This window comes from Danio aesculapii, chromosome 2 (assembly GCF_903798145.1).
Source record: "Danio aesculapii chromosome 2, fDanAes4.1, whole genome shotgun sequence".
Lineage (NCBI taxonomy): Eukaryota > Metazoa > Chordata > Actinopteri > Cypriniformes > Danionidae > Danio > Danio aesculapii.
This window is the reverse complement of record NC_079436.1, coordinates 24269688-24279344: the sequence shown is the minus strand read 5'-3', so window position 1 is coordinate 24279344 and position 9657 is coordinate 24269688.

Genomic DNA, 9657 nt, shown 5'->3' with positions numbered 1-9657 from the left:
CGTTGTCCAAAGTGTTTGACTCCAAAAAAAGCATAAATATATTTATTTCCCTCCTAATATTAACAATGGCGTGCTCGATCCACGTCATAGGGTATATGCCGAGCTAGTGTTGTTCCCATACTGATAAACTTCCGGTGACCTGATATTGTGAGTTTTTTTTTCATTTTATATGGATTCTTTTACAGCATCAATGTTATAATGTAATTCAAATACAATAAGTTAAACAGACTTTGGCATTCATTTAGTTGCTCAAGCGTAAAACGAGACAAAAAGCCGTTTGCTCGCAAGCGCCCGGCAGAATCGGCAGGCTAGCGCAGAAGCTCCATTGAATATACTGGGGTAAAATAAATGCTCTTATTATAAAGACATGGCGGGAAAATGTAATTTAATGCAGTGCTTCTTGTACAATCTGAGACCCACTTTATATCGAATATCACTCAGGCAGTGGAGACTGCTGATTTTTAAAAAAACAGACCTTAAACGCGCCAATTTTGCATTGACATATAATTCACCGGAAACGATTAACCCAGGTTACTGGCAAATTAAAAGTCCTATTAGCATGCTTCGGCATATACCCCATTGGTTCAGGCGGGGGCGCATCCAGCCAAGCTCCTCCGTCCAGGTGATGTCACGTAATTTGCGACAAACGTGGGAAGGTGATATGAACTCTACATGTAGCGAAACCATAGACTAAAACAGATGGCAAAATGTAAGTTTGCGTACTCCTTGTTGGAGAAAGGCGAGTTTAAACAGTGGCTAAAGCCTGTCACTAGAAACAACCGCGTAATTTATTCTTTCAAGCTTTGATTCTTTCGAGCTTCCAAGTTCTGTTGCACGGTTGTGCTCCATTGATTTATTTAACTACAACTGTTTATTAAGTTAAAGGTTTGATACTGATTAGAATTTTAAGTGGCGAAAAGGTCTTTAAAAGGTCTTAGGTTTAAAAAAGTATTGAAATTACCATTAGGATTCCTGCATATACCCTGAAAAGAGAAGTAAACCTTGATGCAAATGCCATTTATGATATGATTTCTGCAAGAGACAGCTATGGTTTGATGCATGATATCTTTAAAATCTGAATCAGAAAGAGCTTTATTGGCTGGTACGTTTGTTTTCATGACAGAAGTATCCACAATGTAACAAAATTAATACAAAATATACTAATTGACATATAGTTCATGACTATGAAGTAATTATTCATGAAGTCAGTGTATAGAGATTATATGGGTGGATTTGTGTTCATGTATTAGGTGTCCATCTTTAAAATGAACAGATTTTAACAATGTATGAAACATCATACGTTATGTATATAAAGCGAAATTATGGTGGTCGAGAGAGCCTAACGTGTTGCAATTTAAGAAAACACATGCAACTACAAAAAACGCCAGCAAATTGAGATAAGATCTTCATCAGTTTGACAGCATATGTGCTGCAAATAGTCACAACACAAACACATTTTAAAAAAAACATGCTGCATTTTTATACAATGCAAACAAAATAAAAAAACGTGCTGCGTTTTCTCACAATGCATACACTTTTAAAAAACGTGCTGCATTATCACACAATGCAAACAAAACAATGAAACATGCTGCATTTTCTCACAATGCAGCAAAACAATAAAACGTGCTGCATTTTCTCACAATGCATACACATTAAAAAACACACTGCCTTTTCACAAAACGCAAACAAATTAACAAAACGTGCTGCATTTTTTCACATCGCAAACATTTTATGAAAATGCGCTGCATTTTCTCACAACACTTTCAAATAGTTCACAACACAACGAAAATGTTTCAAGGGCACCCTAAAATGTGACGGACCCAGCTATTTAGGTTATGGTTATTTAGGCTAATAAATACAAAAGACAAGGGAATCAGGATGTTAAAATAAACAAAAAACTCACCTTTCAAAGATCACCTACAACTTCACTGAGCAATAGTCACAGCACAGCGGTGTCTGCATGTTTTTGGGTCCCCTTGAAACATTTCCCTTGTGTTCTGTTGTTTTTGTGTTGTGTGAAAGTGCAGTGCATTTTCAGAAATTGTTTTCGTTGTGAGAAAATGCAGCACGTTTTATTAATGTGTATGCATTGTGAGGATTTGCAGCACGTGTGCTGTCTTCTTTTCTCAATTTGCTGGTGTTTTTTGTAATTGCATTTGTTTTCTTAAATTGCAGCATGTTAAGCTCTCTTTGGCCACCATACAAAATAGCCAACATGATGAAAAAAAGCAAAAAATCTAATGCAACCTGATTGATGATCTGGTTTTGAGATCCTCCATGCAGAGCATCCGCATAGAAATTTACATTTACTGTTGGTATAGTTCAACAAAAAATAAAAATTAGCTGTTAATTTACTCAACCTTGGGCCATTCAAGATGTTTGTAACCTATTTTGCTCTTCAGTAGAACATTAAAGATGATTTTAGCTGACTCTGCTGACCTTGGAGATCCACAAAATGCAAGTCAATATTTACCAGTGCATTCCTCCCTGTCTGTAGTAAAAACAGCTAGTGTGAGATACCTGTGCATATACAGCAGGGAAAATAAGTATTCAACACGTCACCATTTTTCTTAGAAAATGTATTTTTAAAGGTGCCGTTGCCGTAAAATTTTCCCTGGATGTTGGTAGTGTACAAATTAAGTTTGAAATGACGAAGGGAAAAAGTATTGAACACATGAAGAAAGGAAGGTGTAGATAGGCAGTGAAAGCCCAGACAGCAGCTGAAAAGAAGTTATTCAGCAACTCTCTGCCCTTCGTCATTGTAAATTAATATTAGCTGCTTCAGTCCAACATCTACATTATCAGGATGATGAAGATAAAACCAGAGTGGACATTTCAGCAAGGAAGTGATCCAAAACACAGCCACGGAAACTCTCAAATGTATGTTGTTATGTGAAGTTGGAGCTATAGACACACTGTAACACACTGAGGTTTGTTTGCAAAAGATGTGGATGAAAGTGTTGTAAATAATGCTTCTTCTTGTAGATAATGTCACTTCATAAGACCATAGACCTCATTGTCAGCAAAAAACAAAAACAAAAAAACATTCTCTCTTTAAAATCCAATAAAAAACCCACCTACATCTTGAATGGCCTAAAGTTGTGTACATTAACAGGAAGTTTAATCTTTGGGAGAATTATCCCTTTTAGGCTGGTCACTGTATAAAAAAAACATCAACTCATAAAACGAGACTGTCTGTCAATAGCTCATTAAAAGACATTCAATTGCTGACATTGAGCATTGACAATGATTTGTTCCTGAGTGCTTTCTACTCAGCAGAGGTGAATTTTAAAATGGGTGACTCTCATTCTCCTTCAGGTGGGCTGTGAAAGTCATGGAGAGAGCTTAATTAGGACCTTATAAATTCCTGCGCAGTACATTCACATAATCTTGCGTGAAAGCAGATTTCACTACAAAAATTAGAGTATTACTGACACCAAGGCTTTATGTGAGGAGAATGAGAGTATAATTCCACACAAAAAAGAGAACACCAACCATGACACTGAAATCCACCTGCCTAACACTGTGCAGAAGTCATGCATGAGGTCTTCTTTTCCTCACTATGCATTATCAGGACTAGACATAAATGTAATGGCTGTTTCCCTATTGTCTTCTGATTCAGTGAGTGTCTTCACTGAAAGGAGTAAGGGCTTCAGTCAAAATGGCATTATTGTCAAATAAACAACCTGAACATTTGGCTTATTCTGGTGCAGCGATGTTAACATCTGACTGACTTCAATTTCATTCCCAGCCTCATCAGACAGGCACCCGGGCTGCTTCCCCTTCACAGCGTTTGCACCCTCTTTAAAGTCACTTTGAGGTTGATTAACACAAACAAAGGGATCCCATTAAATTGTGTTTTAAGTGACAAGCAGCTCATGTCAAAGTATGGCTCCTGGGCAAACCTCACGCACAAAGGTTTCTAATCCACTTAAAGATAATTGAAAAAAGAAAAGTTTTGCTTCGTTTTCAACACTGAAGTACCTTACACCACTGTATAAGCTACATTGTTTACACTTGTTGTTGTTCGTTTCTCTTAATTTTTTTTAGTTCGAACTTGTATTAAACTGTCAGTAACATTGTGACTAGGATGAGAAAAAAAACAGGTCACACTTTGTGATATCGTGTTCAGATTTGGTTTGTTTAGACGTCCTTTTCCATTGACCTGAATTCGCAGGGTTTCACTTCATAAGACCATAGACTTCTTGTGGTAGTAGATGTCAGTCTATAATAGGCAAGGGCCAGTATAACTTTCTGACGGTATGATAACCTTGGGTAAAAATATCAGGGTTTCACTGTATGATGGTTTTGTGATCACTGCTCTAAAATATGTTCTTTTAAAATGTCTGGGTTAAAAAAATAAACAAAAAAACCTTTCCCCTAATTGAACAGAATACGTTTTATTTTAGGAAATATTTATAATATTTTGGAACAGTAAACAATCGGGCTAAATAATTCAAACAAATCATTGACTGCTCAATATGCGTTCTTCAGTGATCTTGCGTCCTCGTGTTCTTGTGTAACGCCATCATCAACCACCAAAGTTCAGTTCCAAAACTCAAGACCGCAAGAACGGAGGACGTGTGAAAGTTCCCGGATGTGCTCTTGGTATCAAGGATGCAGCGATGCAGACTTGAGCACCAAACTCGCTCTAGAAGTCACAGAAGTCATTGCGACTGAATAAAGGAGGTGGTAAGCTCAGCATTTCATATAGATTTATCATAATTTCAGAGATATGACTTATTTATCTCAGGAGTTTCCCTAAATGAGATGGTTAGTCATTACCATGAAAATCTTAATAGAGGCATAAACACATTAAGGGTGTTTATTTGCTGAAATTCGTATTAAAATCTGTTTTATTTGTATTGTGCAAAGTATATTTGTAAGGTTTTGTGCATGTTATATATATTGAAAAGCAGAAAAACAATAAATCGTATGAATGCTGTAATGTTTAAATGATTTTCCGTTAATAATGCATGAAGCTCATGTGACCATCTAGAAGAACGCAGCATCTCATTTCTCACAGGACCCGTTCTGTGTTCTCGCGGTCTCCCGAATTCGTTCTTTACAAGAATGCAAGTCCGTTCTCTGCGTTCTTGGAACTGAAAAAACAGCCATTGACTTCTGCTCTCTTGATTAGTTTCAAAAACACAGATTTCTGTACAACATCTTTAAAAAAAACACATAAAAAACTCTTACAAACACATTAGAAACGGTATAACAGAAAATTTTAGCAGTTTTAAAACCTTGATTTTTTCAAACTGCGGTAACCACAAAACCGGTTATCGTCCCATAGTCTATAATATTACTATAATATTGATATGTTTTTCATTTTGTGACAGTATTTCTGAGATTTTTTTGGATTTGTTGAGACATTTGATCATCACAATGTTAGCAAACCATGATCCACAGCTCTGATTATTGTGACCAACTTCAGGACTAAAGAGATCATCTTTTTGCTCATTTCTTTCTCCATTCATCCAACAGCACGATACAATGTCCTCAGTAAATAATCATCAATATGAAGACACTTATTTAATCTGCTATTACAAATGTCCATTTTTTGCTAACATGTTTTGACATTAGGTCCTGTTTTTGCTTTTTAGCATTTGTTCTTTCTTTGTTGCATTGGTTGTAGTATATATGTGTGAATAAGAGTGTATGGATGTTTTACTAGAGATGGGTTGCAGCTGGACGGGCATCCACTGCGTAAAACATATGCTGGATAAATTGGCGGTTCATTCCACTGTGGCAACCCCTGATTAATAAAGGGACTAAGCTAAAAAGAAAATGAATGAACAAATGAATGAATGTTGATTGCTCATATAGTTGTCTCCAGATTAAAAAGTAAAATTCTGTCAGGCTGCAAACAAACGCAAGATGTCCGTTCTTCTGAGATGTCGAGCTTGTTTCCAAACACACACTCCTGCACTGCGCACATTTACCAGCATGCACAATACGGTCTCCAAGAGCAGCAGTGTGTATAACCTTAAAGGTTATGTAGCAGCAGTTTCATGATGATACTCAAGAATATGGCATAAATTGTACATTTAAAACACAATTCAAATAACATCATATTCCAAAATCTAAAATTAATATTTTTACTCACACTAACAGGCCACTACATCTAAAACATGTCTGTCCACGTGCTACCACAATGCATTTGTTATATAATTACAGTAGCCCCATGCATTTATAAAAGTCATGAGGATGTAAAATCAACAATAGACCTCATAAGATAAACGCAAAATGGTGTCTCCATCAATGGTGCGTCCATATGTAAGAATCCTTTCATTCCGAGTCCTGCATGAGCATCTTTATATAGGATCAATTTTGCTGCGGTTCGTGCGTGCACGGGAACCCCCGAGCCCCCACCCTTTTCATCCACCCCCGCTAGTCTCTCAACAACCAGCATCTAAAAATAGCACAGGGATCCCCCCATCAATTTACAACACGTCACAAGGTCATATAACCCTCCTCTCACGATTCTCGATCAATACTACGGCGTGACGGTCCTGAGTGGATCCTGCTACCAATATTCTGTTGGCTACTCCTGAAACACACGTTCGCGCGAATTTTTGCCGTCACCCCCTCAATTAGTGTACAGTCTAATTAACTGCGAAGGAAGTGTTGTAGATTACATTCCTTTTTGAGATGCCTTTGAAGAGACAAACGTTCAATATGAGGAGATGAAAGTGAAGGGGAGACACGGAGCGCGCTCGCGCCATCGGTCGCATGCATATTCACGCGCTGGAGGGCAAGCCCGCCACTAGACCGAGAATCTCCACACAAGAGGATTTCTGTCGGTGTGGAGCACTATGCGTTTTTATTCGGGGAAACTACGCTTGCTTTGTAGTTTGACTCCGTGTGTATTTTAGTATTTGATATTATTTCATTTACTGTGCTGATGTCATTGTCAGGAGCGCTCAGCAGGATCCATATGAAGATGTGCGAAGTGTAAGGTAAGAAATTCTGTAACTTACTGAGCATGCAAGTTTTTAATGCCACGGCTCACCACCCCACATTTGGTATTTCATATGGTTCCCTCTGTTAGTATTAGCCTTAAAATGGCAGACCAGAGGTGATGAAAGAAGGTTTCTCAAGGCCTTTGAAGCATATCTTTGTGATGATTTATTCTGACCTATCTTAATGTTGCCCTTTCATTTATAGACTCAACCTTTGTCAGAGAAGATGAAAAATATGTGACATACACCACCACCCCACTGTAAATCCAGCCACCATTTACAACATGTTTGTTTCACAGTCACATCAGGTGGAATATTTCCTTACACTCAAATGTGTTGCCTTTTTAAATTTATATTTGTTTTTATATTTTATAGTGTTGATAATAACTCGTCTATCTCACGTATTCTACAGCTGATCAATATATAAGCATTCTCTGCTTGTTTGACAGCTGCAAAATCTGAAATAAATCTAAATGAATACAATTTTACCAAGCAGAGTGATAGATCTAGGCTGAAGGGGTTGTAAATGATTCAAGTTACAATGCACATGCTACATCAAAGCTGTCTATTTAATATATATATATAGAATATATATATTTCAGCTTATTAGATTTCTATTTTTATACTGGCATAAGAAGTACAATTTGTGCTTGAGAAAATTCAGTGTAATTTTTGCTTTAAAAAGCAAGCATGTCTGGTGAATGATGTCTGGTCCTCGTTCTCTCCCACTAGGAATTTATAATCTTTATGGATCACGACTTGAGTCAGCTCAGTTAAGGTCTTTCACTTCTCCTCAAAATATTCTTGCATGTGAAAGAGCTGATTTGTTGTATCATCCTCATTGCGTTCCATAGATTGTATTGCCCTGCGACGCGTGCTTTGGAAGAAATGTCTCTCAGTCAATCAAGTGCGGGGGACCATGATGCATATTGAATTTTGCATATACTGTCTATTGCAAACTCTGACAGCAATGTCTGGCTGTTTCTTATTCAAATTAGGGGCATTTCAAGCATTACGTATGTTTGTGTTTTTGAGTGGAAGCATGAGAGAGAAAGAGAGAGATGCTGGTCACATTTTGACGAGCAGGCTGGCGTATTTTATTTTCTGTGGCAGTACAGTAAATTGACCTTGTCTGATAAATTGTTCATATGTATTTTCTTAAGTACTAAAATGTCACTAAGATAAATTCAAATTAAGCTGTATTTACTGATACATGGAAGGAAATAAAAAAAAAAAACTTGCTGCTCTGGTTGCAGAATAATTCTGTAAAAATGTAAAGCTATTTATTTACAGCATAAAACTGTATTTTACAAAAAATAAATAAAGAAAAATAACAGCATTCACTGCTATTAAATTTCAATTTTACTCCATTATTATACCGATATCCACCAAATAATTGCAGGTAGCAGTAGAAAAAATAAATGCACCAAAAAAATCAATGTTCGTTTAAAGCATTTTCACAAGCTGTGATTTTCATGCTAGTATAGAAGGTCCCCAGGGTCATCTAAACGAACATAAAACACCCTCATAGTAAGACACAGCACATTAAGAAGACACAAGAAGATGTAACATAAGACTAAATGTAACATTACAAACTTATAGAAACACAATTTATGAAATTTAGCCTAATTTAATATAATTTAACAAAACACCATTAGTTGTATATGTTAAGCATGAAGGTCCGAGTAATTGTTCCTTGTATGTCCAAGAAAACAGTAGTATCTTTTACATTAAAATTACATTACGATTTATAACGTACTGTCACGCTGTCAGATAATTAAAAACCACACTCCATGTAGCATTTTAATATTTTATAATAAAAATGACATTTAAAAAAAACTTTGTACCAGATTATGAAATACATCTGAAATGTACTAAAGCTCAGTTAATATGAATTAACATTGGAAAGTTGTGTTTTTACCCAAAACCTTGAAAAATTGAAGCATTATGTTATTTTAAGTATTAGGATATTAAAACAGTTAGGGTAATTATGCAGTTTTTTTATTTTAGTGATATACATAACAGGAATAGGCATGGGCCCTTATAAGATTCTGACGGTATGAAAACCTTGGATAAAAAATATCATGGTTTCACGTGATTACTGCTTTAAAGTATGCTCTTTTTAAATATCTGGGTTAAAAACAGCAACTTTTTAACCTATTGAACACAATATATTTCATTTTAAGAAGCAATTAAAATATTTTGGAACAGTAAACATGTCAGGCTAAATAATTAAAGTAAATCATTGACCTCTGGTGTCTTTATTAGTTTATGTGCTGGTGCACATTTTGTGCTGGTTTTGGTGCTGACCATTGATGTGGAGGGTCCTTTTCTGCTGGAGATACCTTTGCCCTAAAAACTAAATAAAAAGTTGTAAAAATAAAATCTTACATAAACCCTAGAAACAGTATAAAGAAAAGTGTTGAGGTTTTAAAACCTTGACTTTTCCAAAGTGCAGTAAACCTCGAAAATGGTTATTGTCCAGCCTGATCTCAGGAGAAAACGTAAGTATTTTACGTTTTGTCAGTTTAGTGGCTAATTCGTACGAATTCGTACGAGTTCAGTTGTATGAAATTATAAGATTTTAAAAAGGAGGCGTGGCACCTAACCCCACCCCTAAACCCAACCGTCATTGGGGGATAAGCAAATCGTACGAAAATGTACGAATTAGATTGTACGAATTCATACGAAT